This window comes from Eleutherodactylus coqui, chromosome 10, assembly GCF_035609145.1.
Source record: "Eleutherodactylus coqui strain aEleCoq1 chromosome 10, aEleCoq1.hap1, whole genome shotgun sequence".
Classification (NCBI taxonomy): Eukaryota; Metazoa; Chordata; class Amphibia; order Anura; family Eleutherodactylidae; genus Eleutherodactylus; species Eleutherodactylus coqui.
The window spans coordinates 14,058,379-14,075,933 of record NC_089846.1 but is presented as its reverse complement, the minus strand read 5'-3'; the positions used below and the strand labels follow the sequence as shown (position 1 = coordinate 14,075,933).

General features: G+C 55.7%; 1 protein-coding gene across 5 annotated transcripts in view; it reads left to right on the top strand.

Annotated features, from left to right (window-relative positions):
- Nucleotides 1–16,110: 16,110 nt before the first annotated feature.
- DAB2IP (DAB2 interacting protein) overlaps nt 16,111–17,555 on the top strand; it is a 270,280-nt gene continuing 268,835 nt past the window's right edge. For all 5 annotated transcript variants that reach the window (XM_066580283.1, XM_066580282.1, XM_066580284.1 and 2 more), the window contains exon 1: nt 16,111–16,231. The gene's annotated coding sequence lies outside the window, so the exon portion shown is untranslated. The remainder of the gene's footprint in view (nt 16,232–17,555) is intronic.

Sequence of the window (17,555 nt, the reverse complement as noted above, 5' to 3'; positions counted from 1 at the left end):
CTCTGCCCTCCTCTGTGCTGCTGAGCTGACGAGCGCCACCCCGCTCTGCCATCCTCTGTGCTGCTGAGCTGATGAGCACCACCCCGCTCTGCCATCCTCTGTGCTGCTGAGCTGACGAGCACCACCCCGCTCTGCCATCCTCTGTGCTGCTGAGCTGACGAGCACCACCCCGCTCTGCCATCCTCTGTGCTGCTGAGCTGACGCAGTGCCACCCACACTCTGCCATCCTCTGTGCTGCTGAGCTGACGCAGCGCCACCCCGCTCCGCCATCCTCTGTGCTGCTGAGCTGACACAGCGCCACCCCGTGACTATACAGCCATAGGTCTCTTCCTCTGACTGCAGGGGGCGCAGACATCTACAATGCAGTACAGCACACGCGGGGCTCATGTATGACAGGGGAAGGCTCGTCTCATGGTTCAGTTCTTGCCGCGTACGCCCCCATATAAACCCGCCTCATAATGCGGCTGGCAGGTTGTGATGACGGAGGGGTGTTCTTTTCTGCTCTCAATTAAAAGGCAAAGCTGCAGAGTAAAGCATGGAGGAGAATCAGAGCAGCGGCTCAGACAGGTAGAGAGTATACGCCAGGCGGGCATTACCCAGGGCGGCCAACAGATTCTTCTCAGCTTGTAGATACGGTACCTTTTACTGGCTGACAAAAAGAGACGGCGTTAGGCCGGATTCATGAGCGCACAAGATGCAGTGAATAGAACCCACCGACGTCAATGACTGAGAGCAGCGCAAATGTAAAAACTCTGCGTGTGCAAAAAGTACAGAAAAATGCAGCTGTGCACAAAAGTGCGCAATATCGGGTGCACTAAAATGCGATGCAAATATAATGCAGTGAGTCCGGCCTTACAGCGAGTATTCGCACATACTTAGGCTGAATGATGAAGGTGATGATCATGACTGCTGTTAACCCCATCCAGCCCACACCTCCTGCACGGTGAGGCTGCAGGGACTCTGGCAGCGCTGCATGGGCGGGATCACTGCATGGGCGGGATCACTGCATGGGCGGGATCACTGCATTGACTCCCTGCAGACTCGCCGCAGCAGGTAGAAGCGCAGCGATGAGTAACCAGAGATGACAACCAGGGAGGGGACATTGCGTTCCCTGAGACAAGGGGAACTGGTGACGACTAGAGATGAGCGAGCATACTCACTAGGGACAAATACTCGAGCGAGTACTGTCCTTTTCGAGTACCTGCCCGCTTGTGAGAAAAGATTTAGGTGCCGGCGGGGGAGAGCGGTGTGTTGCAGGAGTAAGCAGGGGGGAACGGGTGAGTGGGGGGGAGAGAGAGAGAGATCTCCCTTCCGTTTCCCCCCCCCCCTTCCCCGCCGCCACCCAAATCGTTTCTCATGAGGCGGCAGGTACTCGAAAAGGACAATACTCACTCGAGTATTTGTCCTTAGCGAGTATGCTCGCTCATCTCTAGTGGTGACCCTCGTAGAGCTCCTCCTCTTACGACTCCACCTAAAAGGAAAATAACTCCTCCCCTTATTTAGGCTCCTCCCCTCAGTCCACGTGCAGAAGCTTCCTGTGTCTAGCTCGGCATCCATCGCCTGCCGATTTTGTTTTTCTACACATCAGAACTGTCACACGGGACGGAATATTCAGGAATCCGCCCCAGAATCTGCCCCGTAACGTACAGTCTGCTGCGGAACTCAAAATAGCAATCCTGATCGCCGTGCGGAGTTTGGTGCGACATTCAGGGACGGCGTATTCTGGAACGCTGTCGCGGAATATTCCGTCTGGTGTGAAAGGTCCCTAAAGCATTATATTTGCAGCCACGCTTGGCATGGAGGGGGGATAATTCTGAGACCGCAGGAGTCGGTAAAAGTGACATTTTGTGGTGAATTTGGAGAAGCCGCCGCTTCTATCAGTTGTGTGCCGCTAGTTACATTGTAAAAAGACAATCAAACAAGAACAAACAGCTGAAAGTTTGTAAACTTGGCAAATAACTCAAATATTTAATTGGGGGGTTATTTTGATTGTGACTGCAGGTAGGAGGTACCAAGCTCTCGCTCCTGACCTGAAGGTTGCAAGTTCAATCTGCGCTTGGTTCAGGTAGTCGGCTCAAGGTGAACTCAGCTTTCCATCCTTCCGAGGTCGGTAAAGTGAGTACCCAGCTTGCTGGGGGGTAATAAATAAAAATTACCTGGAAGCGCTGCGGAATAAGTTGGCACCATACAAACAACAAGATTTACTGTATCTCATCTACCCGGTTTCCCCCAAAATAAGACGCGTCTTATATTAATTTTTGCTCCCAAATATGCGCTACGTCTTATTTTCAGGGGGTGTCTTATTTCACCGCGGCAAATCTGTCTGTGGCCGCTAATCCCTCAATTGGCCAGCTTTGTGGACGAAATTTCTCAGAAATCTCGTCCACATGGGACAGCAAATCGGTCACGGCAAAGCTGGGAGAAGCCGGTGTTGTGGTGCGGATTCACCGGCCACAGAAACGGAAAAGCGTGCGGCCAGGTCGCTTCAAAACAAGCGGCTGAGAGCCGTGGGTTGTGAAGCAGCGCTTTCCCGGCGGAAATCCCGCTGTTTATCGCTGTGGCCAAACCGCGAGATTTCCGCTGAAAATACGCTCTGTGAGAACCCAGCCTTAAGAATCACACAGGTTGCCTGACTCACACAGAGCCATAAAATAAGGGCTGTAAAGGAACGTACCTGTCTGCAGACAGAAGGTCCTGGACCACTTGTAAGCAGGGATGGTATTGCAGCTTCCGGCCACCAGGGGGAGCTCATCACAGCAGACATGTACAGCAGGAACAGAACGTACAGTATGGACTTTTCCAGCCAGCAAGGGGAGCTCACAACAGCACACTCATACAGCACAGCAGGGACAGCATAACAGCAGACTGTCTGCAGAGCTAGCTATACATCTGGAGGTAAGAGACAGCGGGGATGGCTTCAGGGGACAGGCCTCTTGACTTGTCTGCACACTTTACTATGCCTTACTATCGGGGGGTGCCTTATATTTGGGACTTCTGCAAATTTCAGGGGGTGTCTTATTTTCAGGGGTGCCTTATTTTCGGGGAAACACGGTAGCTCTCAGATACAGTAGATAGCTCCGTATCTCATGGCTCGCTAGCTGTAAGTGCTTATTCACATGGCAGAGAACCTCGCTTGAGTATGAACTCCTTTCTCTTGCATGGACTTATTTACACGAGTGACTTTTCCATCGCAGCGTGTTCCATCTTTGGCGCTCCTGCGCAACGCCTCGCCCGTTGTTTTCACTGGGACCTTAAAAGACTCACATGCCATGCAATGTGCCCGTGGGTGCGATGCCATGTCTTCCATTGAACTCAATGGGAAACACCTGCGATCCTCTGACCGGTCCGGTAAGCGCACTTATACAGAAGCGATGAAGTGTTTCTGAATCAAAAACACTTTGCATTGGCGTGAAAAACGTATGTTGGCGAATGCAGCCGCCGACGGATACGGGATACAGTAGATGATGGATATGATAAATCCACAAGTCTAACTGCAGAGTTCGGTGCAGAATTTACCGCGGCTTGTGGAGCGTCGTGCGACCGATTCCGTCTCTTAGTAAAAGCATGACCACTGGAGCAGGGTAGACACAATGGTTGAGTAGACAGGCGAGCACGGACGGAGCATGAACGGGGCAGGGGATGGGCAGGAGACGGGCATTGACCAATGTAAACCAGGCCTAAGAGCAGAAAAAACAATCCAGTAAAATCCCCATTGATTTCAATGGGATGTATTCCACTTTTTTCACAAAAAAAAGGTTCCAGGATCTCTCGCCCCCCCCCCCCCCCCCCCGGTTTCCCCCCTTTTTGTACATTGTACTGTGTGGGCGACCATTCTATTTGTATTCTAACACCCCAGGATATATATTTATGTCCCAGGAGCGCAGGGTTAATATGACACAGGCTCGGAAACTGAGTCCACTCCATACATGGCCATTGTCAGCTGTCTGATAGCCGACACCGGGCCACAACAGCCGTGATCAGAGTCCGTACCGATAGCGGCTGTTAGCCCTTTAAATGTCACTGTCAATAATGATAGCAGAATTTAAATGCCCCGATCGGCCACTGAGAGTCTACCACATAAGGCATTGTCTGCTTCTCATGGTAGCTGGGGGCTTCTAAAGGTCCCCAGAGCTGTTATGTACTGCTACCTATTAAGACATGCCTGCCTTAACCCCCCAGCAGTTCAGGAGGGGCTTTGTGTGTTCTGCAGGAAAAGGACATGATCGTTTTGGAGAGTAGAGTTTGTTCTGCCGCTCCGTTCCATCGGGGCCGTCGGCACGCTTCTGGTATCTAAGCTAAGATTCTTGGCTTTAGAAGCATCTCGTTAGCCCTTACAGAACCGGAGCCGCAGACGTTTAGTGGGGAGAACTGAATTTACAGCGGTCAGTTTCAGTCAGTGTGTACAGAGCAGGGAAAGGAGGGGAGGGGGGGGGGGGGGGTAAGGGAAGCTTCTGTACACCTCTATGAGGTCGTCTTCCAGCAGGCAATGAGCAAACATAGCCGAGGGGGCACATGACTCGGGTGCGCACTGCAGCCCCTTCATCCTAGTGATCAGCTGGCGTCACGGCAGGGCCCCCTACTCATCTCTGGGATGTGTCAAACGTTTTCTGAAAGTGCCGGTACTCTGAGATGACTTCTGCGCCAAATATATTTACATGAGCTATAAATTCAAAATCGGCAATACAAAATCATTTTCGAGGGGGGGGGGGGGCGCTACAATTTTAACATGACTGTTGGGTCATAGAATGCCAGCAGAAATCTCATATGATGTAATACTGAAGCGTTCAAGCGATTGCAAGTTTAAGTCCCCTTTGGAAACTTAAAAAAAAGTTTTCTCGGCCGCGTAAAAGTTGCATTACGCAGCATATTGCGCACCTCCTTGCATATTGCACGCGCATTTGTGCACCACCCATTCATTTCTATCCGGACCTTTGGTGCGCAAATGCGTAGAAAAGTAGAACATGCTGTGTTGGTTTTTTCCGTGTAACCGCAATTTTTGCGCAAAATATGGAAATGTGAACAAAACCATTGAAATCTATTCTACTCCCTGCATATTCTGCATGCAAATGCACCCGTGTAACACCGGCCTAACAGACTACATAGCCACCGGGCAAGTTCTGGTGGATCCTGAAAATGTATCCCGGGTGTCCAGAGTTGTAGAAATTGGCTATAAGCTGCTCTATGGTACAAAGCCAGATTCACACAACTGTATGCATATTTACGCGCATTTGCGTCACATTGTTGCGCGTCGGGCATCCCTTTTTGCGTGCAGAACAGTTTTTTTTTGTGTACTCTTGAGTGTGCAATAAAGCGTGCACCGACGCGCTCAGCCATTGAAATGGCCAATTAGTTTAACGAGTTCAAGAGGTGTTCTTTCCCTGCAAAAATCCGAATTGCGCACGCCACATACACGCATGTCAAAAAAGTCAGTGAGCTCGATTTTCTGCATATTGCATGTGCAAATTATTTGTGCGCAAATGTGTGGGCAAATATGTCCGTGTGAATCTGGCCTAAATCTCAGAAAACGTGGCACGCAACTCCCTCAGACTACGAACTTGTGAGGCTTTCCAATGAAACAGAATTGCCAGACGAGCGGCCTGAAGAAAGAAGCGAGACCCTTCCTCAGAGACCACTAAAGGTCATCGCAGCAAACACCATTACAGTGAGCATTAATAGCTTGGCTAGGGGATAGGTAGGACACAAAACTGGAGAGGTGAGCATGTACAAGCCACGGCTCACTGGACTGACCACCTCGACACTCCTCCCACAGGGGGCGAACACGTCACCTCGACACTCCCCCCACAGAGGTGGGGGGAGGGAAGAGACCGCCTGGACACTCCTCCCACAGGGGGGGGCGAAGAGACCGCCAGGACACTCCTCCCACAGGGGGGGGGGGGGGAAGAGACCGCCAGGACACTCCTCCCACAGGGGGGGGCAAAGAGACCGCCAGGACACTCCTCCCACAGAGGGGGGGGGGGGGCGAAGACAGACCACCTGGACACTCCTCCCACGGGGGGGGGGGCGAAGACAGACCACCTGGACACTCCTCCCACAGGGGGGGGGGGCGAAGAGACCGCCTGGACACTCCTCCCACAGGGGGGGGGGCGAAGAGACCGCCTGGACACTCCTCCCACAGGGGGGGGGCGAAGAGACCGCCAGGACACTCCTCCCACAGGGGGGGGGGCGAAGAGACCGCCAGGACACTCCTCCCACAGGGGGGGGGGCGAAGAGACCGCCAGGACACTCCTCCCACAGGGGGGGGGGGCGAAGAGACCGCCAGGACACTCCTCCCACAGGGGGGGGGGGCGAAGAGACCGCCAGGACACTCCTCCCACAGGGGGGGGGGGCGAAGAGACCGCCAGGACACTCCTCCCACGGGGGGGGGGGGGCGAAGACAGACCACCTGGACACTCCTCCCACGGGGGGGGGGGGGGGGCGAAGAGAGACCGCCTGGACACTCCTCCCACAGGGGGGGGGGCGAAGAGAGACCGCCTGGACACTCCTCCCACAGGGGGGGGGGGCGAAGAGAGACCGCCTGGACACTCCTCCCACAGGGGGGGGGGGGGGCGAAGAGACCGCCAGGACACTCCTCCCACGGGGGGGGGGGGGCGAAGACAGACCACCTGGACACTCCTCCCACGGGGGGGGGGGGGGGCGAAGAGAGACCGCCTGGACACTCCTCCCACAGGGGGGGGGGCGAAGAGAGACCGCCTGGACACTCCTCCCACAGGGGGGGGGGGCGAAGAGAGACCGCCTGGACACTCCTCCCACAGGGGGGGGGGGGGGCGAAGAGAGACCGCCTGGACACTCCTCCCACAGGGGGGGGCGAAGAGAGACCGCCTGGACACTCCTCCCACAGGGGGGGGGGCGAAGAGAGACCGCCTGGACACTCCTCCCACAGGGGGGGGGGCGAAGAGAGACCGCCTGGACACTCCTCCCACAGAGGGGGGGGCGAAGAGAGACCGCCTGGACACTCCTCCCACAGAGGGGGGGGCGAAGAGAGACCGCCTGGACACTCCTCCCACAGAGGGGGGGGCGAAGAGAGACCGCCTGGACACTCCTCCCACAGGGGGGGGCGAAGAGAGACCGCCTGGACACTCCTCCCACAGGGGGGGGGCGAAGAGAGACCGCCTGGACACTCCTCCCACAGGGGGGGGGCGAAGAGAGACCGCCTGGACACTCCTCCCACAGGGGGGGGGCGAAGAGAGCCCGCCTGGACACTCCTCCCACAGGGGGGCGGGGGGCGAAGAGAGCCCGCCTGGACACTCCTCCCACAGGGGGGCGGGGGGCGAAGAGAGCCCGCCTGGACACTCCTCCCACAGGGGGGCGGGGGGCGAAGAGAGCCCGCCTGGACACTCCTCCCACAGGGGGGCGGGGGGCGAAGAGAGCCCGCCTGGACACTCCTCCCACAGGGGGGCGGGGGGCGAAGAGAGCCCGCCTGGACACTCCTCCCACAGGGGGGCGGGGGGCGAAGAGAGCCCGCCTGGACACTCCTCCCACAGGGGGGCGGGGGGCGAAGAGAGCCCGCCTGGACACTCCTCCCACAGGGGGGCGGGGGGCGAAGAGAGCCCGCCTGGACACTCCTCCCACAGGGGGGCGGGGGGCGAAGAGAGCCCGCCTGGACACTCCTCCCACAGGGGGGCGGGGGGCGAAGAGAGCCCGCCTGGACACTCCTCCCACAGGGGGGCGGGGGGCGAAGAGAGCCCGCCTGGACACTCCTCCCACAGGGGGGCGAAGAGAGCCCGCCTGGACACTCCTCCCACAGGGGGGCGAAGAGAGCCCGCCTGGACACTCCTCCCACAGGGGGGCGAAGAGAGCCCGCCTGGACACTCCTCCCACAGGGGGGCGAAGAGAGCCCGCCTGGACACTCCTCCCACAGGGGGGCGAAGAGAGCCCGCCTGGACACTCCTCCCACAGGGGGGCGAAGAGAGCCCGCCTGGACACTCCTCCCACAGGGGGGCGAAGAGAGCCCGCCTGGACACTCCTCCCACAGGGGGGCGGGGGGCGAAGAGAGCCCGCCTGGACACTCCTCCCACAGGGGGGCGAAGAGAGCCCGCCTGGACACTCCTCCCACAGGGGGGCGAAGAGAGCCCGCCTGGACACTCCTCCCACAGGGGGGCGAAGAGAGCCCGCCTGGACACTCCTCCCACAGGGGGGCGAAGAGAGCCCGCCTGGACACTCCTCCCACAGGGGGGCGAAGAGAGCCCGCCTGGACACTCCTCCCACAGGGGGGCGAAGAGAGCCCGCCTGGACACTCCTCCCACAGGGGGGCGAAGAGAGCCCGCCTGGACACTCCTCCCACAGGGGGGCGAAGAGAGCCCGCCTGGACACTCCTCCCACAGGGGGGCGAAGAGAGCCCGCCTGGACACTCCTCCCACAGGGGGGCGAAGAGAGCCCGCCTGGACACTCCTCCCACAGGGGGGCGAAGAGAGCCCGCCTGGACACTCCTCCCACAGGGGGGCGAAGAGAGCCCGCCTGGACACTCCTCCCACAGGGGGGCGAAGAGAGCCCGCCTGGACACTCCTCCCACAGGGGGGCGAAGAGAGCCCGCCTGGACACTCCTCCCACAGGGGGGCGAAGAGAGCCCGCCTGGACACTCCTCCCACAGGGGGGCGAAGAGAGCCCGCCTGGACACTCCTCCCACAGGGGGGCGAAGAGAGCCCGCCTGGACACTCCTCCCACAGGGGGGCGAAGAGAGCCCGCCTGGACACTCCTCCCACAGGGGGGCGAAGAGAGCCCGCCTGGACACTCCTCCCACAGGGGGGCGAAGAGAGCCCGCCTGGACACTCCTCCCACAGGGGGGCGAAGAGAGCCCGCCTGGACACTCCTCCCACAGGGGGGCGGGGGGCGAAGAGAGCCCGCCTGGACACTCCTCCCACAGGGGGGCGGGGGGCGAAGAGAGCCCGCCTGGACACTCCTCCCACAGGGGGGCGGGGGGCGAAGAGAGCCCGCCTGGACACTCCTCCCACAGGGGGGCGGGGGGCGAAGAGAGCCCGCCTGGACACTCCTCCCACAGGGGGGCGGGGGGCGAAGAGAGCCCGCCTGGACACTCCTCCCACAGGGGGGCGGGGGGCGAAGAGAGCCCGCCTGGACACTCCTCCCACAGGGGGGCGGGGGGCGAAGAGAGCCCGCCTGGACACTCCTCCCACAGGGGGGCGGGGGGCGAAGAGAGCCCGCCTGGACACTCCTCCCACAGGGGGGCGGGGGGCGAAGAGAGCCCGCCTGGACACTCCTCCCACAGGGGGGCGGGGGGCGAAGAGAGCCCGCCTGGACACTCCTCCCACAGGGGGGCGGGGGGCGAAGAGAGCCCGCCTGGACACTCCTCCCACAGGGGGGCGGGGGGCGAAGAGAGCCCGCCTGGACACTCCTCCCACAGGGGGGCGGGGGGCGAAGAGAGCCCGCCTGGACACTCCTCCCACAGGGGGGCGGGGGGCGAAGAGAGCCCGCCTGGACACTCCTCCCACAGGGGGGCGGGGGGCGAAGAGAGCCCGCCTGGACACTCCTCCCACAGGGGGGCGGGGGGCGAAGAGAGCCCGCCTGGACACTCCTCCCACAGGGGGGCGGGGGGCGAAGAGAGCCCGCCTGGACACTCCTCCCACAGGGGGGCGGGGGGCGAAGAGAGCCCGCCTGGACACTCCTCCCACAGGGGGGCGGGGGGCGAAGAGAGCCCGCCTGGACACTCCTCCCACAGGGGGGCGGGGGGCGAAGAGAGCCCGCCTGGACACTCCTCCCACAGGGGGGCGGGGGGCGAAGAGAGCCCGCCTGGACACTCCTCCCACAGGGGGGCGGGGGGCGAAGAGAGCCCGCCTGGACACTCCTCCCACAGGGGGGCGGGGGGCGAAGAGAGCCCGCCTGGACACTCCTCCCACAGGGGGGCGGGGGGCGAAGAGAGCCCGCCTGGACACTCCTCCCACAGGGGGGCGGGGGGCGAAGAGAGCCCGCCTGGACACTCCTCCCACAGGGGGGCGGGGGGCGAAGAGAGCCCGCCTGGACACTCCTCCCACAGGGGGGCGGGGGGCGAAGAGAGCCCGCCTGGACACTCCTCCCACAGGGGGGCGGGGGGCGAAGAGAGCCCGCCTGGACACTCCTCCCACAGGGGGGCGGGGGGCGAAGAGAGCCCGCCTGGACACTCCTCCCACAGGGGGGCGGGGGGCGAAGAGAGCCCGCCTGGACACTCCTCCCACAGGGGGGCGGGGGGCGAAGAGAGCCCGCCTGGACACTCCTCCCACAGGGGGGCGGGGGGCGAAGAGAGCCCGCCTGGACACTCCTCCCACAGGGGGGCGGGGGGCGAAGAGAGACCGCCTGGACACTCCTCCCACAGGGGGGCGGGGGGCGAAGAGAGACCGCCTGGACACTCCTCCCACAGGGGGGCGGGGGGCGAAGAGAGACCGCCTGGACACTCCTCCCACAGGGGGGCGGGGGGCGAAGAGAGACCGCCTGGACACTCCTCCCACAGGGGGGCGGGGGGCGAAGAGAGCCCGCCTGGACACTCCTCCCACAGGGGGGCGGGGGGCGAAGAGAGCCCGCCTGGACACTCCTCCCACAGGGGGGCGGGGGGCGAAGAGAGCCCGCCTGGACACTCCTCCCACAGGGGGGCGGGGGGCGAAGAGAGCCCGCCTGGACACTCCTCCCACAGGGGGGCGGGGGGCGAAGAGAGCCCGCCTGGACACTCCTCCCACAGGGGGGCGGGGGGCGAAGAGAGCCCGCCTGGACACTCCTCCCACAGGGGGGCGGGGGGGCGAAGAGAGCCCGCCTGGACACTCCTCCCACAGGGGGGCGGGGGGCGAAGAGAGACCGCCTGGACACTCCTCCCACAGGGGGGCGGGGGGCAAAGAGAGACCGCCTGGACACTCCTCCCACAGGGGGGCGGGGGGCGAAGAGAGACCGCCTGGACACTCCTCCCACAGGGGGGCGGGGGGCGAAGACACCGCCTGGACACTCCTCCCACAGGGGGGGCGAAGAGACCGCCTGGACACTCCTCCCACAGGGGGGGCGAAGAGACCGCCTGGACACTCCTCCCACAGGGGGGGCGAAGAGACCGCCTGGACACTCCTCCCACAGGGGGGGGCGAAGAGAGACCGCCTGGACACTGCTCCCACAGGGGGGGGGCGAAGAGAGACCACCTGGACACTCCACCCACAGGGGGGGGGGCGAAGAGAGACCACCTGGACACTCCACCCACAGGGGGGGGGGGCGAAGAGAGACCACCTGGACACTCCACCCACAGGGGGGGGGGCGAAGAGAGACCACCTGGACACTCCACCCACAGGGGGGGGGGGGCGAAGAGAGACCACCTGGACACTCCACCCACAGGGGGGGGGGCGAAGAGAGACCACCTGGACACTCCTCCCACAGGGGGGGGGCGAAGAGAGACCGCCTGGACACTCCTCCCACAGGGGGGGGCGAAGAGAGACCACTACCTAAATATTGACATAACTATGGGGCTTCTAAGGCCAAGTAACCCAAAATACAGGAATCATTTATACCCCTGGGGAAGGTTGAATCATGAAGAGCCGGGGTGAGTGGGCTTGGACTAGAACTGAGACCAAAGGTTACAATATTCTTGTGTCCAAAATGTTGGATTGTGGAAGTAACAAGAGTTCAGCGAGGGGAGAAGGTCTACGGGGTGCAGAGCGCCAGAAAAGCAAAGTTGGGTGAATGACGGCGGTCTCCAGCGTCCCCCATTGCTTGTCTGGGTCATGATGGAACCAATCTAGAATATAAGAACATGGAGGCTTTATAGTAGAGGGCCACATCGGGGCGACATTGGGGAGCCCCCCGACACCCGCGCCTTAGGTCTGACAAGGTACCAGTATCCCAATCTAGGTGGTGAACTGGACCAAACCAATTTAATGAAGGGGAATTTCAACGTGTGAAAAAAAGGATTTGGGGATTTGGGGATGTGGATCGGTAAAGCCGGGAACAAATGCAAAATACGCGGCAGAATATTCATTAGTTTCTCATTTTGATGTACGTTTACATCCTGTGCATTTGGGGTTCGTATGGAGGGGGATCAGGAGCCAATCCCCATCTGTATAACGCGGGGTGCTGGCCGTTTCTCACAGCTAACAGCCATGATCAGCGTTAAGTCTGTTAACCCTGTAAATGCCGCTCTCAGTTCTGACAGCAGAATTTAAATGCCCCAATAGGTTTTTCGGAATCCAAAATGCCCCCGTAATGAGATTGTGGGGGTACTGTTTGGTTGCCATAGTAGCCTGAAACCTTCTGAAAGCTCCCAGTACTGCCATGGCTGTTGTCTATTAAGACATGCCTGTGGCATAGCTTGATAGAAGGCCTGTAATATAACGCAATACTATGGTATTACATTATACTGTATGAGCTATCAAACGACCACAAGTTAAAGTTCCCTAAGGACAGTGTAAAAAAAAAAAGAAAAGAAATTAAAGTGTTCTTAACTATTATGAAAATGTAAAGTAAAGTAAAAAAAAAAAAACAACTAAAAACAAAACCCCTTCCCATATGGGTGAATGCACACGGGCGGTAATTCCGCGGCGGGATTTCCTGCAGAATTTCTGCCTGTGCACGCTGCCATAGGATTGCATTATCTAATGCAGACAGCCACGATTTGACCGTGTAAACAGTTGCGCAGTAAATAAATCGCGGCATGTCCTGTTTCTGTTTGAGGCCCGCACATAAACGTCACGCCTGACGTGGCGGCTCTGCTCTGCGCATGCAATCGGGATCTAACCCGGCCGTCCTAATGAGGCCTATAGATACACAATTTAACCCTTTCCAATCCACTGTCTGACGTCTGAAGACATTCCGACTGAAGGCCGTACAGCTCTGATGTCAGAAGATGTCCAGCAGGGTATTCTTCCTGTATATTACTGGCCGCTCTGTTGTTGGGGGCCTCTCCAGCATGTCCCATACCGCAGTACTGGCTCTAGCCAGCAGATGGTGCCATTGTATAATGGCAGAAAGAGAAAGACCCCTAGGAAACCCTGAATCCAAAATTAGATTGCAAAGGGTTAAAAAAAAAAAAACAAAGAAAAATGACAAATCTGTTCTGCATTTTTTATCCCGCAGGGTTAATGTCATCTGAAAAAAGAAATAAAAATACGCAACTCCAGAATTGCACTTTTTTTTTTGGTAACCACGTCTCCAAGAAAAAAAATGTCATAAAAAGTAGTCATATGTACTGGGTCTGCAAAAACCGAGCCCCCGCATAGCCACGCTTACAGAATAATGCTAAAGGTTATGGCTGTCAGATAATGTTATGTTTTTCCAAAGATAGCTTTTTTTTTTTTTCACTCCACTTAAAAATTTTGACAAAATTTTCTGTACATTATATGGTATATTAATTAAATAGAACCATTGAAAAAAATACAACCCGTTCTGCAAAAAAACAGCAGACCCTCCGACAGGGAGGTAGATGGATACAAGAAAAAGAAAAAAAAAATATGAAAAACCTGAACGGTCTTTAAGAGGTTAACAGAACAAACAGTCTTGGAAAGACTGACAGACACCAATGCACCCCATTTAACCCTTTGCAATCCAATTTTGGATTCAGGGTTTCCTAGGGGGCTTTCTCTTTCTGCCATTATACAATGGCGCCATCTGCTGGCTAGAGCCAGTACTGCGGTATGGGACATGTTGGAGAGGCCCCTGACAACAGAGCGGCCAGTAATCTACAGTAAGAATACCCTGCCGGACGTCTTCCGACATCGGAGCTGTACAGGCTTCAATTAGAATGTCTGTAGACATCAGACAGTGGATTGGAAAGGGTTAATAGCCCGGGTCTGTCTGGTTTCCAACATTCCAATACAGAAGTGAATGTGGGCTTAAACAGATGATATTATAGCTATGATGCATACTGTGGACAGATATCACACATACAGTATTCATCATATTGCAGATATAGCTATGGTATATACTGTGGATAGACGTACATGCATAACATGCTGTAGATGTTATATAACATGATATATAAGATGTATACATACCACACATATATGACATGCTGCAGAATTCACAGGTGATATAGCTGTTATATATATTATGGATAGATATCACACATATACAACACACTGCAGATATCACAGGTGATCATAATGTATACTGTGGATAGGTATCACACAAATATAACATGCTGCAGATATTACAGGTGATGATGATATGGCTATGATATATACTATGGACAGATCTCACACACATATAGCATGCTGCAGATATTACAAGTGATGATGTATACAAACACATATAACATGCTGTAGATATTACAGGTGATGGTGATATAGCCATTATATATACTATGGACAGATATCCCACACATATAGCATGCTGCAGATATTTCAGGTGATGATATAGCTATCACACACATATAGCATGCTGCAAATATTACAGGTGATGATATATACTATGGACATATATCACACACATATAACATGCTGCAGATATTACAGGTAACGATGATATAGCTATTATATATACTATGGACAGATATCCCACACATAACATGCTGCAGATATTACAGGTGATGATGATAAAGCCATTATATATACTATGGACAGATATCCCACACATATAGCATGCTGCAGATATTTCAGGTGATGATATAGCTATTATATATACTATGGACAGATATCCCACACATATAGCATGCTGCAGATATTTCAGGTGATGATATAGCTATTATATATACTATGGACAGATATCACACACATATAGCATGCTGCAAATATTACAGATGATGATATATACTATGGACAGATATCACACACATATAAGATGCTGCAGATATTACAGGTAACGATGATATAGCCATTATATATACTATGGACAGATATCACACACATAACATGCTGCAAATATTACAGATGATGATATATACTATGGACAGATATCACACACATATAAGATGCTGCAGATATTACAGGTAACGATGATATAGCCATTATATATACTATGGACAGATATCACACACATAACATGCTGCAGATATTACAGGTGATGATGATATAGCCATTATATATACTATGGACAGATATCACACACATAACATGCTGCAGATATTACAGGTGATGATGATATAGCCATTATATATACTATGGACAGATATCACACACATAACATGCTGCAGATATTATAGGTAATAATGATATAGCCATTATATATACTATGGACAGATATCACACACAACATGCTGCAGATATTTTAGGTGATGATATAGCTATTATATATACTATGGACAGATATCATATACATAACATGCTGTAGATATTACAGGTGATGATGATATAGCCATTATATAGACTATGGACAGATATCCCACACGTATAACATGCTGCAGATATTACAGGTAACGATGATAGAGCTATTATATATACTATGGACAGATATCACACACATAACATGCTGCAGATATTATAGGTAATGATGATATAGCTATTATATATACTATGAACAGATATCACACACATATAACATGCTGCAGATATCATCCATGATGATGATATGGCTATGATGTATACTATGGACAGATATCACACACATATAACATGCTGCAGATATTACAGCTGATATATACACACACATAACATGCTGCAGATATTACAGGTGATGATGATAAAGCCATTATATATATACTATGGACAGATATCCCACACATAACATGCTGCAGATATTACAGGTGATGATGATATAGCCATTATATATACTATGGACAGATATCACACACATATAACATGCTGCAGATATTACAGCTGATATATACACACACATAACATGCTGCAGATATTACAGGTGATGATGATAAAGCCATTATATATATACTATGGACAGATATCCCACACATAACATGCTGCAGATATTACAGGTGATGATGATATAGCCATTATATATACTATGGACAGATATCACACACATATAACATGTTGCAGATATGGCTATGATATACCATGGGTAGATATCGCCGGTGATGGAGTTACATGGAGCTGTGCGGTTCCCGGTCAGGGCCTCCTGCTCCCCCGGGTCACACACCCGCACGGTCCGGTCAGTGCACTGCCGGGTGTCAGTGGGGGGCGTCTCCCCGCTGCAGTGATTCCTCCCGGCGGCGGGCGGAGCGTCCTCCTCCCGGGCTGTTGCTGCTGCTGCTGCGGGCGGACAGCGCGGCGTCCACTCCAAGGCCCCGGACTGCGGCGCCCCGTGCGAGGGGAGGACGGGCGGCCCGGACACCCGGCGGGCGGAGGAGGCGGGACCCGAGCGGACACAGGTAAAGACACCCGCAGGGGGCGCGCTGGGACTTGTGGTCCTCTGAGTGCCGTCCGGCCAGAAGCCGCAGTCCAGCAACTACTTCTGCACTACTTAGTACTGAATGCTGGGGTGCGGGGGAGTCACGTGACTGAGTATTGGGGTGAGGGCAATGCCACGGGTCACGTGACTGAATATTGGGGTGCTGGAAAGTCACGTGACTAAATATCGGGGCGAGGGGAATGCCACGGGTCACGTGACTGAATATTGGGGTGCTGGAGAGTATCGTGACTAAATATTGGAGTGAGGGGAATGCCACAGGTCATGTGACTGAATATTGGGGTGCTGGAGAGTATCGTGACTAAATATTGGAGTGAGGGGAATGCCAGTACATCATGTAGCTGAATGTCGGGGTGCTGAAGGGTCAGATTGCTATGTCGGTGCGTCGTGAGACTGAATGTTGGGGTGACTGCTGGGGAGTCCCCTATCGGGGGGCACATACGTCACGTGCCCCTCTTTTGCCCTGGGAAATAGCTTGGCGCTCTAGCAGTCGTACCGCCCACGATCCGCATGATGGGGGATCACTGATCAATGGGGGTCTCTCTGCTCAGACTCCCACGATCCCCCGTCCTCCGCTGCGGGGTTACAGCGCCCCCTGCAGTGCAGGGAAGATTACACGGAGCAGAGGCCACGGGATCTCTATTCCCAGGATTGGTGGGGGTCTCAGCGGAGAGCGCCCCCCACTGATCCCACCCTGCGGGTACGCTGCTCGGGGTCACTTGTGCTCCTGCTGCAGCCGCATCCAGAAACTTACTATATTGTTCCGGCGTCATTTAGATGTCAAAAACTTCCATTTTACTGATGATTTTTGCGCCATTTTATTAAAACTATGCAAGCATCTGGGTAAGACGTCCAACACAAAGAACCGGAAGCGCCCCTCATGAACTGTCCGAAGAGTGGGGAGCTATGGGAGTGCGGGTAAGTGTTGGCACCTCATGTGACTGAATGTCTGGGCGCTGGCGAGTACCAGTGTGTCATGTGACTGAATATCTCGGCGCTGGCGAGTACCAGTGTGTCATGTGACTGAATATCTCGGCGCTGGCGAGTACCAGTGTGTCATGTGACTGACTATCTGGGCGATGGCGAGTACCAGTGTGTCATGGGACTGAATATCTGGGCGATGGCGAGTACCAGTGTGTCATGGGACTGACTATTTGGGCGATGGCGAGTACCAGCGTGTCATGGGACTGAATATCTGGGCGATGGCGAGTACCAGTGTGTCATGGGACTGAATATCTGGCGATGGCGAGTACCAGTGTGTCATGGGACTGACTATTTGGGCGATG